Source organism: Mustelus asterias, chromosome 15 (assembly GCF_964213995.1).
Source record: "Mustelus asterias chromosome 15, sMusAst1.hap1.1, whole genome shotgun sequence".
NCBI classification, from domain to species: domain Eukaryota; kingdom Metazoa; phylum Chordata; class Chondrichthyes; order Carcharhiniformes; family Triakidae; genus Mustelus; species Mustelus asterias.
The window spans coordinates 89,252,053-89,278,977 of NC_135815.1; the positions used below are offsets into that span (position 1 = coordinate 89,252,053).

The 26,925-nt window shown below is 41.5% G+C and overlaps 1 protein-coding gene across 7 annotated transcripts in view; it reads right to left on the reverse strand.

The window, feature by feature from the left end:
* Positions 1-5,546: 5,546 nt before the first annotated feature.
* ralgapa2 (Ral GTPase activating protein catalytic subunit alpha 2) overlaps positions 5,547-26,925 on the reverse strand; it is a 487,945-nt gene continuing 466,566 nt past the window's right edge. For all 7 annotated transcript variants that reach the window (XM_078230304.1, XM_078230302.1, XM_078230299.1 and 4 more), the window contains one exon: positions 5,547-12,166. The gene's annotated coding sequence lies outside the window, so the exon portion shown is untranslated. The remainder of the gene's footprint in view (positions 12,167-26,925) is intronic.

Consider the following 26,925-nt stretch of genomic DNA (forward strand, 5'->3'; position numbering starts at 1 on the left):
TGGAATTGAAATCTCGTAATAATAGCTATGAAATTATCACTGATTGACATAAAATAACCCCCACCTGGTTCACTATTGTCCTTTAGGGAAGGAAATCTGCCATCCTTGCCTGGTCTGACCTACATGTGACTCCACACTCATGGCAATGTGGTTGACTCTTAACTGCCCTCCCAAGGATGGGCAACAAGTGTCTAACCGCACGAACAAATAAGACAAAGTATAAAACAAGAGAAAAGAGATCAAATATTATTTATAACCAAACATTTCCCTTTATAAATTTTGAAATATATCTGGTGTTATAACATTTTAACTTTAATTGTTTTCTTTGTGAAGTTCTCACTTCTGTGTTTGCATAGGGAAATGCATGAGAAAAACATTAAAACAGAAAAGATATTGACGTGCAGAGGACAAATCTGATCTGAGATCTGGAAACACTTATTAAAATTCTTGATGTGTAATAGATCTTCCTGTGGCATTACTTGTCGGTACCCTGGGGCTGGAGTGTGAATGCTGATCAGTTTGTCAGCTCAAAAACGGTGGCACAAAAAATGAAAATCACTTTTTCTCATGTTTTCATTACATTGTTGGAGGTTGATAGGTTCAACACATTACCAGTGCCTACCTGGTTAGGCTACACATTTGATATGACTGTTGGTCCACGTTTTGGAATCACTGCTTTCAAAGGCGTAACTGGCTACTTCTAGCTTTGACAAAGGGTCGTCTGGACTCGAAACATCAGCTCTTTTCTCTCCTCACAGATGCTGCCAAACCTGCTGAGATTTTCCAGCATTTTCTCTTTTGGTTTCAGATTCCAGCATCTGCAGTAATTTACTTTTATACTGGCTACTTCTTATTGTTGTGATATAATTGCTTACCAATGGCATCATGGTGGTACAGTGGTTAGGACTGCTGTCTCACAGTGCCAGGGACCCTGGGTTCGATTCCAGCCTTGGGTGATTGTCTGTGTGGGGTTTGCACTTTCTCCCTGTGTCTGTGTGGGTTTCCTCCCATTGTCCAAAGATGTGCAGGTTAAGTGGATTGGCTATGCTAAATTGTCCCTTGGTGTCCCAAGATGTGTAGGTTAGGGGGATTAACGGGGTAAATAGGTGGGGTTATGGGGATAGGGTGGGGGTGAGCCTTGGTAAGATGCTCTTTCGGAGAATCTGTGCAAACACGATGGGCTGAAAGGCCTCCTTCTGCACTGCAGGGATTCTATCAATTGCTCCAGCATTAACTAAATGGGAATACTACATTCGCAAGTTTCTTGTAATGCAGATAAAACCAGATTTTTTATGCTTCAAAGAGTTCAATGTTTACTGATTATGGAACTAAACATTATTACTAAGGATGCATCTGCCAGTGCTTATGATTTGTTCATCATTTAAAAAAGGCTGATGCTCCACACTGAAGGGCCACAGAATGGCTAGGTATGCACAGGATTCTCATAGCGAGTCCCTCATATTAGCCACAGCATCAGAGAAAAGTTAGAGGGCAGGACAGTTAAATCCTCAATGAAATGCAAAAATAAAATACATATAATGTAACCCTAAAGAAAGTAATGAAAGCAGTATTCCTATATCTCTTCACAAGTTGGTCATAGCTTAATTATAGAAGAAGAACAAAAACATAAGGACTACGAGCAGGAATTGGCAATTCAGCCCCTCGAGCCTGCTCCACCATTCAATATGATCATGGCTGATCTCATCTCGGTCTCAACTTCACTTTCCTGCCCATTCACTATAACGCTTCAACCCATTACTAATTAACAATCTGTCTATCTCTTCAAATTTACTCAGTGTCCCGGCAGTGAGGAAAGAAGAAATTTACAAATGGATGTAGATAGGTTAGGTGAGTGGGCCAAAATGCAACAGATAACATGATAAGTGTGAAGTTATCCATTTTGATGGTAAAAATGGAAAGGCAAATTATGATCTTAATGGAGAGAGACTTTGGGGTGCTTCGATGCAGAGGGATCTAGGTGTCTTTGTGCATGAGTTGCAGAAAAGTGGTAATAAGGAAACCAAATTGAATTTTGGCATTTATAGCTAAAGGAATAGTGTTTAAAAGTAAAGCACTCTGAGGTAGTGAATTCCACAGAATCATGACCCTCTGAAAAGTAGCTTCACCTCATCTGTTTTAAATCTGCTACCCCTTATCCTAAAACTATGACCTCTTGTTCTAGGTTGCCCCACAAGAGGAAGCTTCCGTTCTGTCTCTACTTTGTTAACATCTTTTAGCACCTTATATATCTCAATTAGGTCTCCTCTCATTCTTTTAAACTGTGGAGTGTCGCCTAAACTGATCAATCTCTCTTCATAAGACAAACCTCTCATCTCTGGAATCAATCTAGTGAACCTCCTCTGAACTGCCTCTAAAGCCACTACGTCTTTCCTCAAATAAGGGGGCCAAAACTGTACATAGTACTGCAGGTGTGGTTTCACCAATGCCTTGTATTGTTGCAGCAACATTTCCTTACTTTTATACTCTATTCCTTTAGCTATAAATGACAAAATTCTATTTGCTTTCCTTATTACTTGCTGTACCTGCATACCAGTTTTCTGCAACTCATGAACAAGGACACCTAGATCCCTCTACACTGAAGCACCCCAAAGTCTCTCTCCATTAAGATCGTAAGTTGCCTTTCCATTTTTACCATCAAAATCACATTATCTGTCACATTTTGGCCCACTCACCTAACCCATTTATATCCATTTGTAAATTTCTTATTTCCTCATTGCAACTGACCATCTCACCTACTTTAGTGTCATCCGCAAATTTGGCTATAGTACCTTCTATCCCTGTATCCAAGTCATTAATATTGATTTAGATTAATTGCTACTTCGCTCAGAGCTGATAAAATCCACTCATTGCCTGGCTATATTTGAAATATCACCAAATTGTGGCTGGAAAGATAGCCCAGTTTACCACATCAGAATCTTCATCCTTCCAAACCCATTGATACGTTTCTCCAGTCATTTGGAAGCATTTCCCACTCTTCTAAGCACTTCTGGTCAACTCTTTCATTGGCAAAAAGGTAAACCTGGATTTCCTCTGGTTAAAGTATGAATAATTCAGTATGGATCACAGAGTTGTTACAGCGCAAGAGGCCATTTGGCCCATCGTATCTGCACTGACTCTCCAAATGAGCAAAATGGCTTAGTGCCATTCCCCTGCACATTGTTTCTATTCAACTAATCATCTAATGCCCTCTTGAATGCCTCGATTGAACCTGCCTCCACCACACTTCCAGACAGTGCATTCAGGACTTGAACCACTCACATTCCGAGTCATGCACCATCCCCGCTTGGAAATATACCACTGTTCCTTCATTGCAGCTGGGTCAAAATCCCGGAGTTCCCTAACTGACAGCACTGTGAATGTACCTACAGAGATCAGTGGTTCAAGAAGGAGCTCCCCACCAATGGCCCCTCTAAGTTGTGTGACCAGTCGGGCATGCTTTGTACAAGCAGCAGTTTCTTTAACATCTCTGCACATGCGGCTGTGTGGAATCTTAGAGGGGCAAATAGACTGTGCATGGCGGAGGGACATGTGTGGAAATATTACTCACCATCACTTTAAAGGGACAATTAGGGATAGACAATAAATATTCATCAATCCAGCAATACTCACATCCCATGAGCAAATAAAAATACAATTTCTACCAAGCCAAGTGTGAATTTAAGTGTTTTTAAAAAAATAAATTTAGAATACGAATGTTCGCTTTCTTAATATACTCAAGACATTGTTTATTGCTCACTGAAATGATAACTAACAAGTTCTCTGTACGTCCACGTGTCTGCAGGCATTCATAGTGGCAACCGAAGACAATCATAGAATCATACAGTGCAGAAGGTGGCCATTCAGCCCATCAAGTTTGCACCGACCACAATTCTACCCAGGTCCTATCACCAAAATCCCATGCATTTACCCTAGCTAGGCCCTCTGACACTAAAGGGCAATTTAGTATGGCCAACCCACCTAACCCGCACATCTTTGCGGAGTGTGGGAGGAAACTGGAGCACCCGGAGGAAACCCATGCAGACACAGGGAGAATGTGCAAACTCCACACAGACAGTGACCCAAGCCAGGAATCGAACCCTGGCACTTTGAAGCAGCAGTGCTAACCACCGTGCCTCCCCTCATCAAATGTTTGGATTTCCCAATATTTAATTGGAGGAACTTCTGGATGATGGATAATCAGTCTTATAATCTAGCGATGGTGGAACAGTTGAGAGAAGGTACGGTGAGTTGTCAGCATACACGCAAAGACCAACTCTGTGTTCTCAGATGATGTTGCCAAGAGGCAGCATGTAGGTGAGAAATAAGAGATACATCCTTTGGGGGATATCCGAGAACAATGTGTGTTCAGGGCTAGGGCAGGACATTAGGCTTGGCCAAGTGTGCTAGGCGAAGGAAGGGATTGAGTGGAGGCAGCCGATCAGATGGTCTCAATCTTACAGACAAAGGAGTTCATGAGATCCTTTCATTTATTGCAAGTGATGGTGGAAGAGACGGGGTGAGGAGTTTAAGGAGATGGTTTGTATTGGAGAAAAGATGACAGGGGTTATCTTTGCAGTCCATGATGATGCTGAATGAGTGAGCAGATGGGAGCAGGACCCTCTCTTTATGTGGTCCTATCAGTCCTAGCAACAAATGGCCGAATAATTTTTTTCATTCAAGCTTGTGCCTCTTGGACCTGTAGGACTTAAATTTCAATAGAAAATATAGACATGTTACCAGCATAAAAGATATAAATACATTTTGCAGCATGATGTTGAAAGAAGATAGCAGTGATATGGAGGCAGGGTAACTTCATCTAAGCACATAAATATTAAATGGCATTGAAAAAATAAGCCCAGAATATAATTTCAAGTAAAGCAAACAAGTAGCACTGCAGGATCTAAATGGACCATTTTCTCTTTCCTGGCCTAGCTCACATTCTAATGCATATTTTTAATATTAATTAAAATCATCCTGCATTCATATGTGTGTGATGCAAAGAACCTGCTAAAGTTGCATGAATAGCCCACTGTTTAAAAAGTCACGTCAACCAATAATATCATGAAAATGGCCATAAAGTGATAAAATGCACCACCAACACTTGCTTACAGCAGCTCGTCACTTTCACTAAACAACAGTGGTTATCACTGCTGCCTCAACGCCAGGGACCTGGATTTGATTCCCGGCTTGGGTCACTGTCTGTCTGTGTGGAGTCTGCATGTTCTCTCCGTGTCTGCGTGGGTTTCCTCCGGGTGCCCGAGTTTCCTCCCACAGTCTGAAAAACGTGCTGGTTAGGTGCATTGGCCATGTTAAATTCTCCCTCTGTGTACCGAACAGGCGCCGGAGTGTGGCTACTAGGGGATTTTCACAGTAACTTCATTGCCGTGTTAATGTAAGCTTACTTGTGACACTAAATAAATAAAACTTTTTTCTAAAAAAATGTAAATAATTTAATATTTTGGAATTTACTTGACATTGTTCGTCTTTAAATGAAGTGGAACTTCAGTGTCAGTGAAAATAAAAGCAACATTCAAACAAAAAAGCAATTAGTTTGAAATCAATTTCTTTTAATGAAATCTTTCTTCATAACAGTTCACATAACACAGGCAACCTGAACTTCCATCTTAATATATTTTTGACATATTAATACAGATAAGCATCCTCAAGCTGTCTCCTTTTATAAATCATATTTAACACAGAAAATGAGCCTCTAAAATAAATTATTCATGTAAATTCAAAGACTAACACTAGTTGCTTTTATTCATATTTGATGACAAAGACTGTAAACGTTTCAAGATACTCTGAATAAACATCTAAGTGTTTGAGTGCAAGTGTCCAAATGGTTTCTCCTTCCAGTTATTCGGCCGTTTCTCTTAATTCACTTTGTGCTGATTTAGCAGGACAGAACAAAACAAGAGGTGCTACTGCGGCATGCAACACAGACTGTAAAGCCCAGCTTGGTTGCCATTCTCACTTTCCAATAATTCCACCGAGGCAGCAGGCAGTAGCACATTGAGTAAAGCCTCCACAACAGGCATCTTCACACTTACGTGGTTGGGTTTCAAATTAATATTTTCGACACCACCTTCTGCAGACACAATTTAGATTTTGAATAGAGAGGCACATGCCTCATGTAATTCCCATGGGTTGCAATTCAAAAGGAATTTCCTTAAATTCTAAGAATGATACCGTTATACTTCAGTGCTGCACTTGAAGTTTCCTTCAAGCGATTAGTTCAGCATGGTAACCTCATGAGACATCAAAATTAAATTTGCCTTGTGGTTGGAGGTGCAGCAGTATTTGTACACCTTGAACTGATAATTGTTATTTGCATTACTTTTATTAGTTTGAATATATTTACAATTATGAAGTGATCTTTACACAGGATATGTTTAGATAAAGAAAAGAAAATCATGTACACCTCCAAACTTCAGACAAATATAGAGAGTTTGTGTCTTTAATGAACGAAACAACAGCATTTAAGGTACTGTATATTATATACACAAATAGCTTTATTTGGAGTGCAGGGAGGACAAAGGTGGTATTGCTTTCTCTTTACAACATGCCAGTTAATAATAGCACAAGGGTAACTTTGCAAAAACACGGTGTAAAAACGTGACAAGTTTTGCGTGTGAAATGAGTGAAAGGAACGTGCGTGTTAAAAGGAGTTTGCAGTTCAGAGGTACCTGGTAGCACAGGATTCTGATGAACAACTACTCCTGGAATGATAATGGTTCAGGTGATTCCAGAGAGGTGGTGGCATCACCCCAGGAAGCTTCTGACAGGATGACCATCGACAAGATAAACTGCCTATCCACCATCTTGAACGAGATCTGATTCTCCAATTCGACTGCACTATACTAATGCTAGATGTACATTTCTGATGCGTTTGACATCTAGGAAGAAGATCACCTGGAAGAGGCAGTGCATGTTGTTGACACTGCACTTCTTTCTCCTTTTGAGAAAACACAAAGTCACTTGAACAACAGTTTAATTAGTAGTGACCTGTTGCAAGAACAGTGCAATAAAGAGGATGGAACTGCAACAAAATTGGGCGTCAAAAATGACTATATTGGATGTATAGAGTCCTGCTTTAGAGGCTGGCCAAATGATATATGGCGAGGGGGTGTCTGAAGGAGCAAAAGTGATTACAGTACTCGAGTTAGGCTCAGCTAAAGTCTTTGCCAAGGTGTTCTAGACATATCGTTAATAACCGATTGTCAGACTAATTACAGGAGCCAAAATCTTAAATTGAATTTTAAAACAGTTCTTTAAAGAAATTTCACTGGCGGTGGAAGACTGGTAACCGGGAATTTGCAAGAGCATTGCTTTCTCAAAATTCAGTAGCGTGAGCAGCAGTGAGATTGGATTAAGGAGGGAGAGAGGAGGGGGAAGCAATGAAAAAGCAGTCAAATAGGAACATAACACGAATAAACAACATTCTGTTCACAAACAATTTAGCTTAGTGCCAGAAATGTATTGATGCCAAGAGAAAGCTTCTCAAATGTACTCTTCCTACGAGCCCCAATGTGTGAAGTCTACAGCTATTGGCTTAACCTGGAGAATCTGAATACATAGAAACTGAAATGCAAACCGTATGTCTAATATTCCAGTTTTCCGGCATAATGTTTAGAAACCACAAAAGGCTGCATTATGACATATAGTACTACTTACCTTTAGCCAACATGTTATGAAAAAACACCAAATCTACTCATTTTTTTTCCAATTTGAACAGAAACATTTGACAAAATTCAGGGACATCTGAAGACTGAGCTTACACAGCTTTAGTATTGTTTTAATTTTATTTGGAACATATTTTAAATTACACACTAAAATGGTATTACTTTCTCTGGTATAAAGCTGTTGTCCTGACTATAGCTTATGACACAGAACCATGCAAGACAATGTCCACTTTCAGTCGAGAAACTCATTGCTGTAAGTATTGCTTTAGAGTTAGACCAGCATTCGCTGTTCGCGATCAATTACTTTTGCTTCATCACTGACCTCCTTCCTACGCTCAAAAAATAAAAACTGAAAGCTTACTTGGTAGAAACTCAAAAATAAAATGCCACGAGACCAACATCTCTGCAAAACCAGTGCCACCCTTGCTTGACAAGGACTCTTGAGATACTTAATCTAATTCCACAAATTAATTATAGTTTGAAATGCATTCACAAAGTATTAAGTTAAATATCAAAATGGGCATTACTCTACAACTGTTTTCTCTGGTATAAAGGAACAAATGTAAAATGGCTATAGAATTGGTTACCAGCATCAGACATCACTGCAAAATTACTGTGCTGGGGGTTTACAGGCGTGACTAACTGCATTTTTCAGCAATTTAAGAGTTCTTTGGCAACTGACTTATTAAAAAACCCAGTGTGATTAGAAAACTTTAGGCAGTATTTACCTGTACATTAATAAGAGCTAAAAAAGTTTCTGATGAACACGCAAGTATTTTGGAGTTATATAACCATGACAGAAACACAACAGTCGTCTACTTTCTATTGCTTTTGTATATCGGCACCTTCATGAAATTAATTAGAATTCACATAATGCTGTATCATATTGCACTGAGTTAAAACCGTAGTTTTAACCAAAGGGATTAATGCACATATACAGTTTACAGTGATTGACGCATGCAAAAAAATTCAGAAGAGGGCAGGTTTGCTCACTGAATGGAAGACATCATCAGTAGTGGAATAAATTCTATCAGAACTCTTGATCCAAAGTCAACTAAAAAGTAGAAAGTTAGAATCTTTGTGAAAACTCATTTTCCCTGATGAATTGTTAACAGATCTACTCTAGAATTTCCATAATTTCATTAATTCTGAGCCACACGTGAGATTAATTAATCCATTGACACAAACAGGTCAACGTATTTGGGCATAAATTAAATAATTGAGGAATAAACTCAGATCACAACACGCACATTGAAATATAGTTTGGTCTTCAACTGGGCAGTTTTAAACCCTGGGGATTTCAATCATCAAAATAAGCAGGAAGCACGTGGCATTTTTCCAAGTTCAATCCGAACACTGTGAATTAGGAAATGTCTAAAGGCTGTGAACGCACTTCTTTAATTCTGTTTTACAATATTCAATTGTTAAAAAGTTACACGTCTGAAGAAGACAAATGTTCTTAAAAAGCTGCAAAGAATGCTGTTATTGAGAAAGATTCTTCTTAAAAAAAGATAAAAACAAAAGTTAAGCTGACAACTAATTATTTAGAAATGATGCTTTATAGAAAGGTACAATTTTTTTTTAGCTGTAACATGGTAAGCAAGGATGCCACGCCAAACAAAAATTACTGTATCACTACAAGACTGCATCTCAAATTTTATGCTCCATATGCTCAGTGCAGATCACCTGAGGCTCTGGCTGTCTTTTCAAACAAGCGCAATAATTGACTAAAGCCAACGGCAAGATGGAAGAATTGAATCATAACTTACAAAGGCTGCTTTTCTTTATACTTTGCTTATCAAATATTACTCCATATTTACATATATAATAAAAATAAAGCATTATACATCTGACAACCAAAGAGCACATTCACTTGACTGGTACACAAGGAACAAGTGCAACAGAAATAGTTCTGTCATATAATTCAAAGGTGAACACACAAGTAACGTTACTTCAGAACATCTAAGTTCTCACTGTAAAAAAAATCCCATTAGTAGACATCAACAGAACTTGGAAGATCAAATTCTTACTGTTTAGAGTACTCAACAAGACATAATTTCAGCAATAAATAGTCCAGATAACCCATGTGTCAATTGCTGACTGAAACATACAGGAAGACAGAAAAGAATTCAGGAGTATGATATAAAATGAAATGAGCGGCAAAAAAACACACGTACAAAATGTTAATGGAGTTACTGTTCTATTTGTCACAATCTTCAAGTCACAATTAGTGACAAATATTCCTCAGTAGAAAAGGTCCAAATTAAGTATTTACACGTGCAGTAGTTCTGCCTCTAGATTCTCCCGTGGCTTTAATGCTTTGAAATGATGAAAACTAGTAGGAAATTGGTCCTACGATTCAGTGCTTTGGAACTGTGGTTTAAAAGTGCAGTTGGATGTTGGAAGTACAAAACAACCTGATGGCTGTCGGTTTAAATGTTTCAGAACAGGCCACGACTGAGTGACGGTTTCCACAATGCAGCACCTTTAGAAGTATTATACGATCAGTGGCCATATTCCTCTCTGCAATGACAACTAAATATCTGGGGATACTTACAATGCAAACAAGGCAAAAACACGGTGGTGAAAGACTGGAACAGCTAGAATTTTAACTCTCACATTTCACTGTTTAATAATGCATATGGTTTATAATTAGATATGGCTTGTACAATTCCAGGTTGGGATTGAAAACTTGTCAGAGCGGCAGATAAACCTTCTCTGTACAGTAATGCACCTTAGAAGCAAATTAAATAAGTTAAACATGATATGGTTTCATCTTCAAATTAGCTCAGATGCTTGTTTTGTATCATCCTCCTGTCATAGTTGTGCTTATAACTTGCAAGGGCAAAACAAATTAAGATCAACGTAAATATATTAAAAAGGCAAAGCTTGCCTTGTGTGGAAATCTGAACGTTATTCTTTCTTTGATTTTAGTCGTAAGCTTGCCTTACTTACAAGGAACAGGATAAAAAAGGATAATCTAAAAAGCCTTTTCGCTTTGCTTCCCCTGTACATGGTCACTCAAACATGATGCAGATAATCAAGTGCAGAGAGACAATATGAGATGCGGATGAATGGCTCAGTGGTTGCTCCACCAGTTCTGGTGCTTTACTTAACATAATAGTATCAGAGATTTTACTAAATTCTGCTCTAATTAACTCACTAAACTTTAACCATCTTACACTTGCGCATTATAAGAGTCACATTTTATTGAATTAAGAAGCAGGAGTGAGAAAGACGCCAATCGGTGTGATGGCTGGAAGGTAGGGACATTGGATAAGCCAAAGTAAAGGCCACCGTAAACACCCTTATGCACTGACACTCAATTTTCATATTAGGAATTACAGCTAAACATTTGCTATAATCATTTTAGTTATGGTTTTAAAGTCATAGAATCCCTACAGTGCAGAAGAGACCATTTGGCCCGTCATGTCTGCACCGACTCTGAGACAGAGTTTCTTACTCAGGCCCTATCACCCCACACATTTACCATGGCTAATCCACCTAACCTACACATATTTGGATACTGAGGGGCAATTTAGCACGGCCAATTCACCTGACCCACACATCTTTGGACTGTGGGAGGAAACGGGAGCACCCGGAGGAAACCCACGCAGACAAGTGGAGAATGTGCAAACTACACACAGTCACCCAAGGCCGGAATTGAACCCGAGTCCCTGGCACTGTGAGGCAGCAGTGTTAACCACTGTGCCACCATGCTGCCCAAGTCCTCGTAAGACTCCTGGGTAACACTCATGTACATTTTGGCTGATGAAGAATGGGCCTCCTTTCCCTCTACATGGCATAATAGCAAATGAAACATTGAAAGGCAGTGGTTTTAAACTCAAGGTTTAGAGCGTCTAGGATCATGATAACTCAATACCACAATCACAGATGCAAGTTGAGTCTGTTTTCAGTCCCTCGGAATTGCGCTAAACATAATATTAGTGCTCCAGTCTCTGAGCTCTACACAACTAGCAGTGACTTTATACTTTTAAATAATATCACAAGCCATAACTGTTGTTATGACATGGCCATAACACCATGCATCCATCCCAAGGCGGCTGCAAGTAGAGTCATGTTGCCCTTATACCATAACAACCTCTCTTATCTGCTCCACACTGCTGACATTTAAATAGGTCAACCAGGATTGGGAATCTCTTAATGCCAATCGCGTCTACGCCATTCTTTCTCTCTGTATCTTGCTTCTGAAATTTAACTTGATATCAAAGAAAGAAGGAGCGTTCAAATCCCGGCTAAAGTGAATTTTAAGGACAGAATATCAGTCGATAAATGAAGAGGCAAGCCCCAGCTTACAACTTGGGTTTTTCAGTTTGAAGACTTGCTTAGTGAACTGGCAGAGCGGCAAAGTTTCCCAGAGACTTTGTTTTTTGTGGCACGTGGCAGTGGTGGGGAAGCCTGATCTGCACGGTCAGCTCCCACAGCTATGGGCGTTTCAGTGCTTAGACCTCCGTTAAGAGAACCTGAAAAAAGACACAAAACGGATGAATTAACGTAGATTTGAAACGGCAGCAAATTAACTCCAAAACAACATTCAAGGAGGGGTAGAGTTTCCACTTTGGCCACAATAAATTGCCACCAAAATGAACCTGAAATCGCATTGGTTAGGTTGGGATCCAAGTTTCGGATGAAATTAAATTGCAAAATCTTTCACAAGCCAGTACAACTGGACAGTGTTATTAGAACATAATTGGGGGGGGGGGGGGGGGGGGAGATTTTCCGACCGTTAACGCCCTGTTGCCACTGCAAGCGAGGATGTTGAATTTGGCGCTCAGCCAAATCTCCATTCACTGCAGCGGGACCAGAGAATCCCGCCAGTGTAAACGGTCAGAAAATTCCAGCCATTTTTTTTTCTTTCCATTATAATAGATTGTTTATTTTTATATTTTTACTCCATTCTTAATGTTGCAAAGCCAATGCTCAGAGTGGACCGGGCATACCCAAATCCATCGCCTTGCTTGCTCCAAAAACCAAATTCAAATTGAATCCAATTCATGGTTCACACAAGAGAGACAAACAAGATCCAAGCTGACAAGATAAGGCATTGCCCCATCTTGGGCTTGATCCAATGCTTGATCTTAGCCAAAAGTATTCATTGACATATTTAAGAGGAGTAACCTGGTTCAGTGATATTAATACATCTGAAAATAGACTTATGGCCAAATATAAGCACTTTTTAGTAACAGTGTCCAGTCCTCTTCAGTTAAGTAATCTCATTTAAAATAACTGACAATGACTTTCAAAGGCAGTTAATAATTTCAATTAGGGTCTAGTAGCCAATTCTTCACAGATTAAAAATTGTTTGGTACAAAACTTTGAAAATAAGCCTACTTGTGTTGCCTGAGGAAACGAGCACAATTTGAAGAGCCTTACTGAGCCAATGCGATCGGTACATTAGTGTAATTTTCACCTGGGAGTCAGGCCAGTTTTGTGGTCGCACTCGGTGTGGGTGAATTGAACTTGACCAAGCAGAAAAGATGGCAGGAAGCATGAGCGTAAGCAGTTTTGAAAATTATTCATTGATACGTTTAAGATTCCCAGACTGGCTTTGAGCTGGTTCAGCCAATTCTGTCTGGATTCTACTGATATTAACAGCAGAAACTTGACCCTGGGTTCTTGGTAGAAGGAATTACACAAGCAAATACCATAACAAGCATATTTATCATCAAGCCTATTAAGCACAGAAGAATCCATGTATATTGTTTGCAACAAACACAAGTTACACCTTGAGTTTTAACTTAATTGTGTTATTTGATTTTTGATTTGATTTATTATTGTCACATGTATTAGTATACAGTGAAAAGAATTGTTTCTTGCGCGTTATACAAAGCATACCATTCATAGAGGAGAGTGTGGAGAATGTGATGTTACAGTCATAGCTAGGGTGTAGAGAAAGATCAACTTAGTGCAAGGTAGGTCCATTCAAAAGTCTGATGGCAGCAGGGAAGAAGTTGTTTTTGAGTCGGTTGGTACGTGATTTCAGACTTTTGTACCTTTTTCCTGATGGAAGAAAGTAGAAAAGAGAATGTCCGGGGTTTGTGGGGGGTCTTAATTATGCTGGCTGCTTTTCCATGGCAGCAGGAAGTGTAGACAAAGCCAATGAATGGGAATGGTTTCCGTAATGGACTGGGCTTCATTCAAAACCTTTGGAGTTTCTTGCAGTCTTGGGCAAAGCAGGAGCCATATCAAGCTGTGATACAACCAGAAAGAATGCTTTCTATGGTGCATCTGTAAAAATTGGTGAGAGTTGTAGCTGACATGCCAAATTTCCTTAGTCTTCTGAGAAAGTAGAGGTGTTGGTGGGCTTTCTTAACTATAGTGTCGGCATGGGGGGACCAGGACAGGTTGTTGGTGATCTGGACACCTAAAAACTTGAAGCTCTAAGAACATATACATAAAGATTTCCTCTGAAATAGTAATTGGCTTAAAGAAAAAGCAAATCCTCCAGATGGTTTGTGTTGGAATAGTATGAAATTTTAATCAATTCTGAGCAAATTAATATTTATTCGCAGTAATCTGAATGGACTCAGTAATTTTTGGACCACTGATGTTATACACGTGAATAGAGTCTAGAAAAGAATTTTCCTCAGTTAGAGATTGGTGTGGAGGCAGTGAAGGGTCAGGAAAAATAAGAAAAAAAGTGTTGGATGGGAATATTAATGTGTTCCAACTTCCTCCTGTTTTTCCTGCAGGGAGCTTGTGTTTTTTTTATTAATTCACAGGATAGGGGTGTCACTGGCTAGGCTTTTAATTGCAGATTTATTACTTGAATTTAAATTCTGTCAGTTGCCAAGGTAGGATTTGAACCCGTGTTCCTCAGAGCATTAGCCTCAGTCTCTGAATTACTAGTTCAGTAACATTAACACTACACCTCCCCCTCCCCATGAATGCGTGCATTTGTCAGCATCTAGCAGGAACGGAATCAATTAGGGGAGGCAATGACCTAGTGATATTATCACTAGACTATTAACCCAGAAACTCAGCTAATGTTCTGGGGACCCGGGTTCGAATCCCACCACGACGGATGGTGAAATTTGAATACAATAAAAAATAACTGGAATTAAGACTCTACTGATGACCATGAAAACATTGTCGATTGTTGGAAAAACCCATCTGGTTCACTAATGTCCTTCAGGGGAGGAAATCTGCTGTCCTTACTCAGTCTGGCCTACATGTGACTCCAGAGCCACAGCAATGTGTTGACTCTCAACTGCCGTCGGGCAACTAAGGATGGGCAATAAATGTTGGTCCAGCCAGTGACGCCCATGTCCCACGAATGAATTTTTAAAAAAAATTGCCATTTTGCCAGGGTGGGATTTAACCAGCTGTGCAAAGGACCCCCTCCTCCATCTACCAGCTCCAGCGGGTCAACTCATAGGTGAGGTTGGAGTGGCATGAGAATAGCATTTCACTCTGAATGATAAAGCTTGAGGTCATCCGCGAGCAAAGTCTCGTATGTGAAAGAATAGCCCTGGGGACTGCTCTCATGGACAGCGCTTGGGCGCAGAATGGCGGCCGGTTCCTCAGTCTTCTCTCACATCCACCTCGCCCAGCCCCCTTTTGTGGCACTCCCCTCAACACCGCTCTCAAGGTAATCACGGGTGAAGGTTTCCAGTCGCTCTTTAAATGGTGCGCATCGACCTGCCCTCTTGCCTGCTGAACCCACTGGCCCTCTCGGATTGGATAGCTATCCAGGAGGCAAGTTCTTAATGGGATGCCTCCCAGGAGATTGGATCAGCAGTTTTGCTGCTGTAACGATCAGGTTTACACCTCAGGAATGGTCCTGATGGCCATAAAAAAAAACTAAAGTGGGAATATTCAGTCCTAGGATTCCATGTCCCAGCTAATGGGAAATTAGATCTATTTCATTTAGTGGCGGCATTCTACAACATTTGCAATGAGTTCCAGAATGAAGTGTAATATTTTGGACAAATTCCAAATGCTTTCAGGTTGTCTATTTGATACAACTGTGCATGGCTCCATTTATTTACATAAAAAAGGGGGCGGGGGGTGTAGGTGAGATTCCAGATAGGCAATGGACTAATAATTTTAAATCCACCACCTAGTTGGGATCTAGAGTTTCCCTGTGGTTTTTGAATTCAGTAACTTTACTGCTGAAGCTACCTAGAGGAGGAATAAATGGCTGATATCGAGCAGTAGAAATCTCAAACGGGGGGGGAAAGAAAGCTTACACATTAAACAGATCACCTAATGAATCAAAACTCTTGAGAAAATGTTGGAGAACACAGCACCAGAACATAAGTTGTCAAGAATGATTATCTTCTGTGGATGTGTAACAGGATGGAGAAGCTATGGTAGCCTCAGAGAACCAGGAGTGAATTAAATTCAACCAGAATCCTGATTATAGTTCAGATTCAAATGTTTTCCTCATTTCCTTTCTCATAAAATTATTTTGGAGATGATCTGCTTTATATAGTTTTGTCTTTTCAACTGGCACCTTTTTGATCGCTTCTTTCAGATTACTGTATTTATGAATTCAGTCTCTTTCTACTGCAGTTTCCCATAATCAACTGGAACTTTGAGGTGCTGAAAGCAAAGACTTCTGAGTGAAACTCAGCATTGCGCTACAAACTCAGAACCATCAAGAAAGCAAGCAAAGATAGTCCCAATTTTAGTATTTAAGACTTTTAAATATCTGTCAGGACCCTTCACATTCTGCGTTCCAATGTATGCCTCAATAAACTAAACATTTAATAAGAGTTAGCCAGCGCACACTCGGCAATTCAAAATGCGTCATAGAACATAGAAAAGCTACAGCACAAACAGGCCCTTCGGCCCACAAGTTGCACCGAACAATTTCCTTACCTTCTAGGCTCATCTATAATCCTCTATCTTACTAACCTCCATGAACCTATCCAAAAGTCTCTCAAAAGACTCAATCGAATCCACTTCCACCACCACTACCGGCAGCCGATTCCACGCACCCACCACCCTCTGAGTGAAAAACTTACCCCTAACATCTCCTCTATACCTACTCCCCAGCACCCTAAACCTGTGACCTCTCGTGACAACAATTTCAGCCCTGAGTAAAAGCCTCTGAGAATCCACTCTTTCAATATCTCTCAACATCTTATACACCTCTATCAGGTCACCTCTCATCCTTCGCCTCTCCAAGGAGAATAGACCTAGCTCTCTCAACATATCCTCATAAGGCATACCACTTAATCCCGGCAACACCCTCGTAAATCTCCTCTGCACCTGTTCTATGGCTTCCACATCCTTTCTGTAATGAGGCGACCAGAACTGGGCACAGTACTCCAGGTGGGGTCTGACCAGGGTCCTATACAGCTGCAGCATTATCTCCCGATTTCTAAACTCAATTCCTCTATTGATGAAGGCCAGTATTCCATACGCCTTCTTAACCACAGCCTCTACCTGCGACGCCGCTTTGAGCGTCCTATGAACCCAGACCCCAAAATCCCTCTGTTCTTCCACACTGCCAAGCGTCTTACCCTTAATATTATATTCTTTCATCCTATTCGACCTGCCAAAATGAAGCACCACACACTTATCTGGGTTGAAGTCCATCTGCCACTTCTCCGCCCAGTCTTGCATCTTATCTATGTCTCGTTACAACTGCTGACACCCCTCTACACTATCCACAATGCCTCCAACCTTTGTGTCATCAGCAAACTTGCCAACCCATCCTTCCATTTCCTCATCCAGGTCATTTATAAAAATCACAAAGAGCAAGGATCCCAGAACAGATCCCTGGGACACCCCACTGGTGACCGACCTCCACTCTGAAAAAGACCCATCGACAACCAACTCTTTGCCTTCTGTGGGCAAGCCAGTTCCGAATCCACAAAGCAACGTCCCCTTGTATCCCATGCCCCTTCACTTTCTCCATAAGCCTTGCATGGGGCACCTTATCAAACGCCTTACTGAAATCCATATAAACCACATCTACCGCTCTTCCCCCGTCTAAGTGTCTAGTCACATCTTCAAAAAACTCAATCAGACTCGTAAGGCATGATCTGCCTCGGACAAAGCCGTGCTGGCTACTTCTGATCATACTATTCCTTTCCAAATGTTCATAAATCTTGCCTCTCAGGATCTTCTCCATCAACTTACCTACCACTGAGGTTAGACTCACCGGTCTATAATTTCCTGGGCTATCTCTTCTCCCTTTCTTGAATAACGGAACCACATCCGCCATCCTCTAATCCTCCGGAACCTCTCCCGTCTCCATTGACGACACAAAGATCATCGCCAGAGGATCAGCAATCTCTTCCCTCGCCTCCCACAGTAACCTGGGGTACATCCCATCCAGTCCCGGCGATTTATCTAACTTGATGCTTCTCAACAGCTCCAACACATCCTCTTTCTTAATGCCCACATGCTCAATCTTCTCAGTCCACTGCAAGTCTGCACCGCAACTACCAAGATTATTTTCCACTGTGAATACTGAAGCAAAGTATTCATTGAGTACCTCTGCTATTTCAACCGGTTCAATACAGACTTTCCCACCGTCACATTTGATAGGTCCTACTCCTTCACATCTTATCCTCTTGCTCTTCACATACTTGTAGAATGCCTTGGGGTTTTCCTTTATCCTGTCTGCCAAGGCCTTCTCGTGTCCCCTCCTGGCCCTTCTAATTTCCCTCTTTAGTTCCTACTAGTTGTATACTCTTCTAGGTTTCTAACATTACCTAGCTCCCTGAACCTTTTGTCGGCTTTTCTTTTCTTCCTGACTAAATCCATTACAGCTTTCATGCACCACGGTTCCTGTAACCTACCACAACTCCCCTGTCACACCGGAACATTGCCGTGCAGAGCTCCAGACAAATTTTCCTTGAAAATTTGCCACATTTCTTCCGTACATTTCTCCAAGAAAACCTCCTTCCAATTTATGCCTCTAATTTCCTGCCTAATAGCATCATAGTTGCCCTTACTCCAGATAAACACTTTCCTAGCTTGGATGATCCTATCTCTAGTAGTCATCTATAAAGACAACTTTTTAATTAAACAAGTTTATATCAAGAGTCTCCATCTTAATCTCTACTTACTGCGCCTACCCTGTGAAGATGTTACCTTTGTTTGTGAAAATAGTTATGCTTTAATGTTACATACCAATAGTTTGATTTAACAAGAAGCCAATCTATGCAAGAGTGTGGGGGCAAATGAGGAGACGACAATTTTACCAATTGTTTTTACTCAGCATGTTCATATGCATAGTTTCAAAAGGATGTCACCGGACAGAGATCTGGAGAGGAAATGTTGATGGATTCCATCCCCACCACTCTCTAAACAGCAGAAATGGTGGAATTGTATTGCAATGTCGTGGATCAGAACATCCAACTGAACAAAGACTAACAATCAAGCTTGAGATCTTCTCCGTTTACGTCATCCACTGTTGCATCAATGTCATGTATTATTCAGGACTGAGTTGAAGCGGAACTTCGTCACCCAAAGGGTTGTGAATCTGTGGAATTCCATCCCCAGTGAAGCAGTTGAGGCTATCTCACTGAATGTTTTTAAGGCAAGGATAGATATATTTTTGAAAAGCAAGAGTTATGGTGTTATCTTCTGGGAGCTTGTGGGCAGGTAAGTGGAGCTGAGTCCACAAAAAGATCAGCCATGATCTTATTGAATGGCGGAGCAGGCTCGAGGAGCCAGATGGCCTACTCCTGCCCCTAGTTCTTATGTTCTTTCTATTTATGGAGGAAATGCAACCTGAAATTCATTAAAACACTGAGAATGTGGGCTGTATTTAATGCAGCCTCAACAAGGGTGAATATTTATTCTGATGGGAACCTTTCAAATCCAAAACAGCTGTGTTTCCAAAATAAAAACAGGAAATGCTGGAAAATCTTAGCAGGTCTAGCAGCATCTGTGGAGAGGGAAAAGAGTTAATATTTTGTGTCCTTATGACTTCTTCAGAGCTCATAAGGACATGAAACATTAACTGTTTCTCTCTCCACAGATGCTGCCGAATCTGCAGAGTTCTTCCAGCATTTCCTGTTCTTATTTCAGATTTCTAGCATCTGCAGTATTTTGTTTTTATTATAGCTGCATTTTCCCTTTGGATTGCTTGTATGTTGATCTTAATGTGAATCTTTCAGGAGCCCTTCAGCCAAATTTGATGATAAAATACATTGGTTGCCATTTCCAAATTACACTGGGCACTAAAGAAGGAAAATAGAAAAGTTGGTTGCAGAGTGTGAATTATTCAAAGAGCTTCATCTTTACTTGTCACAATTAGAAGTGTCAGTTTTCTACAAAGTTGGCAACTACCTAACGGCGTATATTGTTTCCCAATTTGACCGTGGATTTCAGAATGTTGTCCAGCTGTGCTCCACACAAGATAATTGCTGGAGTGGTCCAAAATTAGTTACTGATGATGAAAGAACATTATATATAAGCGAGAACAAGCCATGTCTCAGCTGCATCTCCCATCATTCCAAAAAGTCTGCCCTGTATACCAATAACAAAGCTTCACTCTCCCAGGCAGTGTTATCTTCTGGGAGCTTGCCCTCGCATTGATAAACTCAAGGCCCAAATAGTAAACAGTTGCCAAACCTGAGTTGCTGAAACACACAGGGGTAACACGGTGGCACAGTGGTTAGGACTGCTGCCTCACAGCGCCAGGAACCCAGGTTCAATTGCGGTCTTGGGTGACTGTGTGGAGTTTGCGCATTCTCCCCGTGTCTGTGTGGGTTTCCTCCGAGTGCTCCAGTTTCCTCTCACATTTCAAAGAAGTGCGGGTTAGGTTGATTGGCCATGCTAAATTGCCCCTTCGTGTCAGGGGGATTAGCAGGGTAAATACGTGGGGTTACGGGGATAGGGCCTGGGTGAGATTGTTGTTGGTGCAGACTCGATGGGCTGAATGGTCTCCTTCTGCATCGTAGGGATTCTATGATTATGTACGTGCAAGGCTTGGCTTGCAGACTGGCACCATAACGCAAGTTAAATCCTGAGATGCTGAGAGCAATTATCATATGAATGTCGGTGCTGCTTCATATGTGTTACTGGGAGATGAGCATTTGTTAGGAAAGCAGTACTTTGTTCAAACCAGATTAACAAACTTATGCATATCCTTCAGCATTTTCCTACCCTCAAAGTCCATTCTCTCTGCTCAGTCCCAGATATTTGTCAGTTGTGCACCGTTTAGATCAGTTTCAGCTTCCACTTATGAGAAAACCCTGTATACTATTTTCATAACTCAACTCAATTTAGGTTGTTGATATCGCCTTTCACCCCAAGGATTCCTTCAATGTTGTTTTTGTAGCTTTCTGATGTCATAGATTTACTGCTATTGTTTATCTTTCCTAGTGTCAGCACGCGTCTGTCAGTGACTTTTTTTCTCCGGAATCGGTTGCATTCTTGGACACGCGCATCTCCATCAAGGACGGTCACCTCAGCACTTCACTGTACCGCAAGCCCACGGATAACCTCACCATGCTCCACTTCTCCAGCTTCCACCCTAAACACGTTAAAGAAGCCATCCCCTACGGACAAGCCCTCCGTATACACAGGATCTGCTCGGATGAGGAGGATCGCAACAGACACCTACAGATGCTGAAAGATGTCCTCATAAGAACAGGATATGGCGCTCGACTCATCGATCGACAGTTCCGGCGTGCCACAGCGAAAAACCGCACTGACCTCATCAGAAGACAAACACGGGGCACGGCGGACGGAGTACCCTTCGTTGTCCAGTACTTCCCCGGAGCGGAGAAACTACGACATCTTCTCCGAAGCCTTCAAAATGTCATCGATGAAGACGAACATCTTGCCAAGGCCATCCCCACACCCCCACTTCTTGCCTTCAAACAACCGCACAACCTCAAACAGACCATTGTCCGCAGCAAACTACCCAGCCTTCAGGAGAACAGTGACCACAACATCACACAACCCTGCCACACCAACCTCTGAAAGACGTGCCGGATCATCGACACGGATGCCATCATCTCATGTGAGAACACCATCCACCAGGTACATGGTACATACTCTTGCAACTCGGCCAACATTGTCTACCTGATACGCTGCAGGAAAGGATGTCCTGAGGCATGGTACATTGGTGAGACCATGCAGACGCTGCAACAATGAATGAATGAACACTGTTCAACAATCACCAGGCAGGAGCATTCCCTTCCAATCGGGGAACACTTCAGCAGTCACGGGCATTCAGCCTCTGATCTTCAGGTAAGCGTTCTCCAAGGCGGCCTTCACGACACACGGCAACGCAGAATCGCTGAGCAGAGACCGATAGCCAAGTTCCGCACACGAGGACGGCCTCAACCAGGACCTTGGGTTCATGTCACACTATCTGTAACCCCCATGACTTGCCTGGGCTTGCAAAATCTCACTAACTGTCCTGGCTGGAGACAATACACATCTCTTTAACCTGTGCTTAACCCTCTCTCCACTCACATTGTCTGTACCTTTAACAAACAAAGAGAACAAAGAACAGTACAGCACAGGAAACAGGCCCTTCGGCCCTCCAAGCCTGTGCCGCTCCTTGGTCCAACGAGACCAATCGTTTGTATCCCTCCATTCCCAGGCTGCTCATGTGACTATCCAGGTAAGTCTTAAACGATGTCAGCGTGCCTGCCTCCACCACCCTACTTGGCAGCGCATTCCAGGCCCCCACCACCCTCTGTGTAAAAAACGTCCCTCTGATATCTGAGTTATACTTCGCCCCTCTCACCTTGAGCCAGTGACCCCTCGTGATCGTCACCTCCGACCTGGGAAAAAGCTTCCCACTGTTCACCCTATCTATACCCTTCATAATCTTGTACACCTCTATTAGATCTCCCCTCATTCTCCGTCTTTCCAGGGAGAACTTGATTACCTGTAAAGACTCGCACCACCCATTATCTTGTAAATTGAGTTTGTGTCTTTATTTGCCCTGTTTGTGAACATGAGTCCTCACTCACCTGAAGGAGGGGCTTGGGGCTCCGAAAGCTAGTGCTGCCAAATAAACCTGTTGGACTTTAACCTGGTGTTGTGAGACTTCTTACTGTGCTTACCCCAGTCCAACGCCGGCATCTCCACATAGTGACTTTTTAACACAGTCAAGGCATTACCATCTAACTTCAAAGTTTCCCAATCATTAGCGCAAGCAGGCGTAATGATGACCTGCACAAGTCCATTTCAGTGGAACTATTTAAAGAGATACTGCGAAGGTGATAACTGAAGAATTGTCCAGGTGTTTGAACAACGAGAGAAGCTGCCAACATTTTGGCAAGACTGCACCTCATTCCACGGTGGATCGGGCATGTTTGAGGGCCGGAAATGGCAGCCTTAGGCCCACACGAGTGCCTGATATGCAGCGAGCAACAATCTGACTGGGGCAGCCATTGTCCTGTAGGGTACACTGATTGGGTCATTGCTCAATGCATATACAGCATGAATGGGCCTAAGTCAACCACTTTCAAGTCTCAAAAGTGGCCAGTTTCCTCAAGTTACCCTGGAAGAATAAAGTATCTTACAAATTTGAGCAACAGGTAAAAAGCTAGCTGTTCATTATGCTGCTATACAGTAAGAACCTGAGCGGTATCCTCCACCAACAGGATGCTGCCGTTAATTCAAAAAGACATTCTGCCGACCACACAAATGAATGTGTGAATTTCAGTGCCGGTATGATGCTCGTGCATCCCAATGCCGGTGGATCCTATCAAACAGCACATTCCCTCAGCTGTTCGCAACAGGTGGAGTGTACTGTACACACTCAACCAGCCTCTGCCTGTAAAACCCAGAACATACGTCTCACATCAGATAGGATTCCGCGATTGGAAAGCACTTACTGAACAATCCCAAGGGTGCTAAGACGTGCGCTACAACTAATTTAAGTTGGGTTCGCTTGCTAGAAGCTGCATACATTTACACGCAGGGCCTTATCCTCTGCAAATGGGAAGAACATGTCCAGGCATCGCGCCTTTCTCAATTAAACCAAAGTTAGATAATTATTCCCTGGTATGTTCCCTACTGCAACACCTCAACCAGAGGCGACTTTCCTCTTTTGAATTTAAAGAAAAGCTTGGGGATAATTGTTCCTTGGTCATTCTCCATGGCAACACCTTGACCAGAGTCCATTTGCCAATCAATCAATCAGCACCTTTTTCTCATAGAATATAAATTGCCACTCCTATTGAAACTTGCTATTCTCACATCTATTCTGAAGAAAAGATTTGACAGTATGTCTTTGTTCAGAAATGTTCATGTTATGCACTACCAGGCGAACATCACAATATTACATTTTTAAAATATAAAGTCCATTGTGTTATGCAGCTTATTAACTGGGTTCTCTGTAACTCAGTGGAGTGGTGATTAACTTCAGAGATGGATGTGGTGGGCGGTGATGTGGAAGAGAAAGCAAAATCCGCAGGGAAGGAATGAACAGAGGAAAGACCTCTTTCAGAAATCATTGCTTCCTGAATATACCAGCTAATGTTTGTGGAGTTATCATATTAGCAGTCTTTAGAAAAGGCAATGAAAAAGCTTAGGAAACTTGAAGCGCTTATCAGTTACATATAATCTACAGAAATGGAGTGTGAAAAATTTCAAGCACTTAGACAAACGATAAGGAGATATTTTCCTTCATTCAGCTATTCATATCACGATTGTAATTGCAATTTCTTGCTGATATCACATTCCATTCTGGTGTGGTTTGGATGCCGTTTCACACATGAAGAAAACGTCGATGTTTTTGAAGACATTATGCAAAATAAAACTGTTTTGAATTTTCCCATTCGCCGTCCAGTTACAATTATTTTCCAATTGGATAATCCAGTTTGCTTAGCTCGATTAATTAGTTCCTTTGTGGGGGGGGGACAACAAGATGCCGTGCCGCCATTTGGGGTTGGGAAATGGTACACATATTAGAGTGTTCTGAAGGGGGAAGAGGGGGAAAAAACGTACCAAAATTGGGAAGGTACTAATATTTTACAAATATGCTATTATTAGCTGACAGCAACCTGCTCAAGTGCTGAGCACACTGATTTCAGCCAGCGACTACTAACACCACATTTACAGTGAACATGCACCATGGAACCAAACGTCAGTATCTTTCAGTGAGCATGCTAGTTTCCAACTCTAGCAACAAAACAGCAGTTCAGGTAAACGTCTCTGAGCCATGTTCTCCAATCTTGGTTATCTGTTAAATGATTTAAAACATAGCAATGGAATTTTTAGTACCATGCTGAAAAATTCAATTATTTTTGGCACTCAAATGCCTAAGCAAAATAATCAAAGGAAAAGTTATATGTAAAGGTAACACAAGCTGTTTTCAGGTATCTGAGATGCATGCTAACGGGGCATTGATTTTTATACCTTACTTGTGTTCAGACAAGCAACTGAAATTCTACACTGTAAGCTCAAGAGGCATCACAGACTGCTGGTGAAACTACCTCACCAACAATTCAAGGTTGGGTTTGTAGTTTGGGTTTAGCCGCGAGAATGAAAATGTGTAAAGTAACTGAGCAACACGTCGGCATATCTGCATTTAAAAATAAAGCTCCCCCTCTTTGAACCTTGTTGCATCAAGGTTACATTAGTATCTGATTCAGTTGCTTGGAAGTTTAATGAAAACTGTTCATGTGATAAGGAGTGGCATTTATTCCGTTGCCGCTGAAAACTGGACAATGAAGTTTGCCAGAATTTATAATATTCCCGGTTAAAATATTTGAATGAGGAAACCAACTCAACAAAAGAATTTATTTATTGTAATAGTAACTTGTTTAATCCGACAACCAATGCCCACACTCATCCATTTTTGGCTTCTTGTATCTCTTAATTGCTCCATCATTGTCCGACTTGCATTTAGTTTTAAAGGTCCTAATCTCTTGAATTTTCTTTCTGAACTGGAGTGCCTTGCTCTTCTTCTGAAAGATATCCCTTAAAACCATCCTCTTTGGCCAAGCTTTTGGTCACTTGTAGTACTATCTCCTTCTGTGACTTGGGCCAAACTTAGTTTGGGATGTTTTATTTTGTTAAATGTACTATACCGGTTCAAAACATGTTCTACGAACTGAATATTTGATGCTTCATAAAAAAGAGGAGCCTTTAATTCTACGTTTCTCTAAATTTTATTTTTGCTGACTTTGTTTTTAATTGTGACAAAATATAGGAATTATCATTTGAGAAGACTTTCTCGAAACTGCAGTAATCTGATGGCAGCATACTCTAACTTTACTGAGACAGCCCATGGCTATCTATTATATGAAGGTACTACCCAGTGCATTGGGAAGTCCTATGGACTAGTATCAGGCTTAGGTACAATGTCCTCTGTAGCTAAGAGCCTCCTAAGTGGGTTTATTTATAAAAGCTGGGTACTTGGTTGTGCTATTAGAATTCCAGCCAGAGTTAGCTCTTCAGATCAGGATGGGAATTATTTGGAAAAGGCTGAAAATTGTCAAGCCAGACTGAGGGAAGCTTCACAAGACAATCCAGCATGCGGCAGGATGGCAGTAACCATTTCAGCTGGGAAGCAAGTTTGAAAGCTGAAAGCTCATGCTGGAGAATGAATCACCACTGGAACAGTGATCAAATAAATGTTGACAGGCAATCTGTATTCTGCTAAGAACCGTCACATAGCAAACAGGGCTCAGAGAAAGGGGGCTGCACAAAGTGCAGAACTCCAGGGCCCAGTTATAAGGGGGGGGGGGGCGCCTCGGGTTGGTTGCCCGAATTGGAGTTCTCATTGTTGACCAGACTGAGCAGCCAGAGCTTTGGACCTGAAAGACTGGCTTTAAAAGAAAATTGGAATGAAGCTGCCTGAAGTTCTTTCCCATTCTCAGCAAATGCCAGTTTTTTCTTTTAAGAAGAAACCCCATTAATTGTCAGTAAAACTATCAGGGAAGAACAGGATTAATTCCAGTTACAAAACTTGTGAAGAAATCCTTCAGGAAGGGCATCGAGTCCAGACTCTGGTTGCACATGAAGGGCCGTAATCGTCAATATGATAGATTGGGGTGCTAATCAAGGATCTTCTCACTGGTGTAGAGCTAAAGGAACTTGTTGGTTTGAGAGAGAAGGCCAAATGTTCTTGGGGTCTTGTGCCATTTGATAGGAGCTAAACCCGGCTGCACTCCCAAATCACTCCCAAATGCACCACCCGCTTCGACCTAACCTATTAGGCCTCCTGATGCCACCAATATTGCATATCCAAGGTCTAAACAAAAGGTCTGATGAGGGGTGTCAGTCATTCAGAGATTTCATCCAATTTGTCTCTGGATCTCTCATTTTCCCTCCCAAT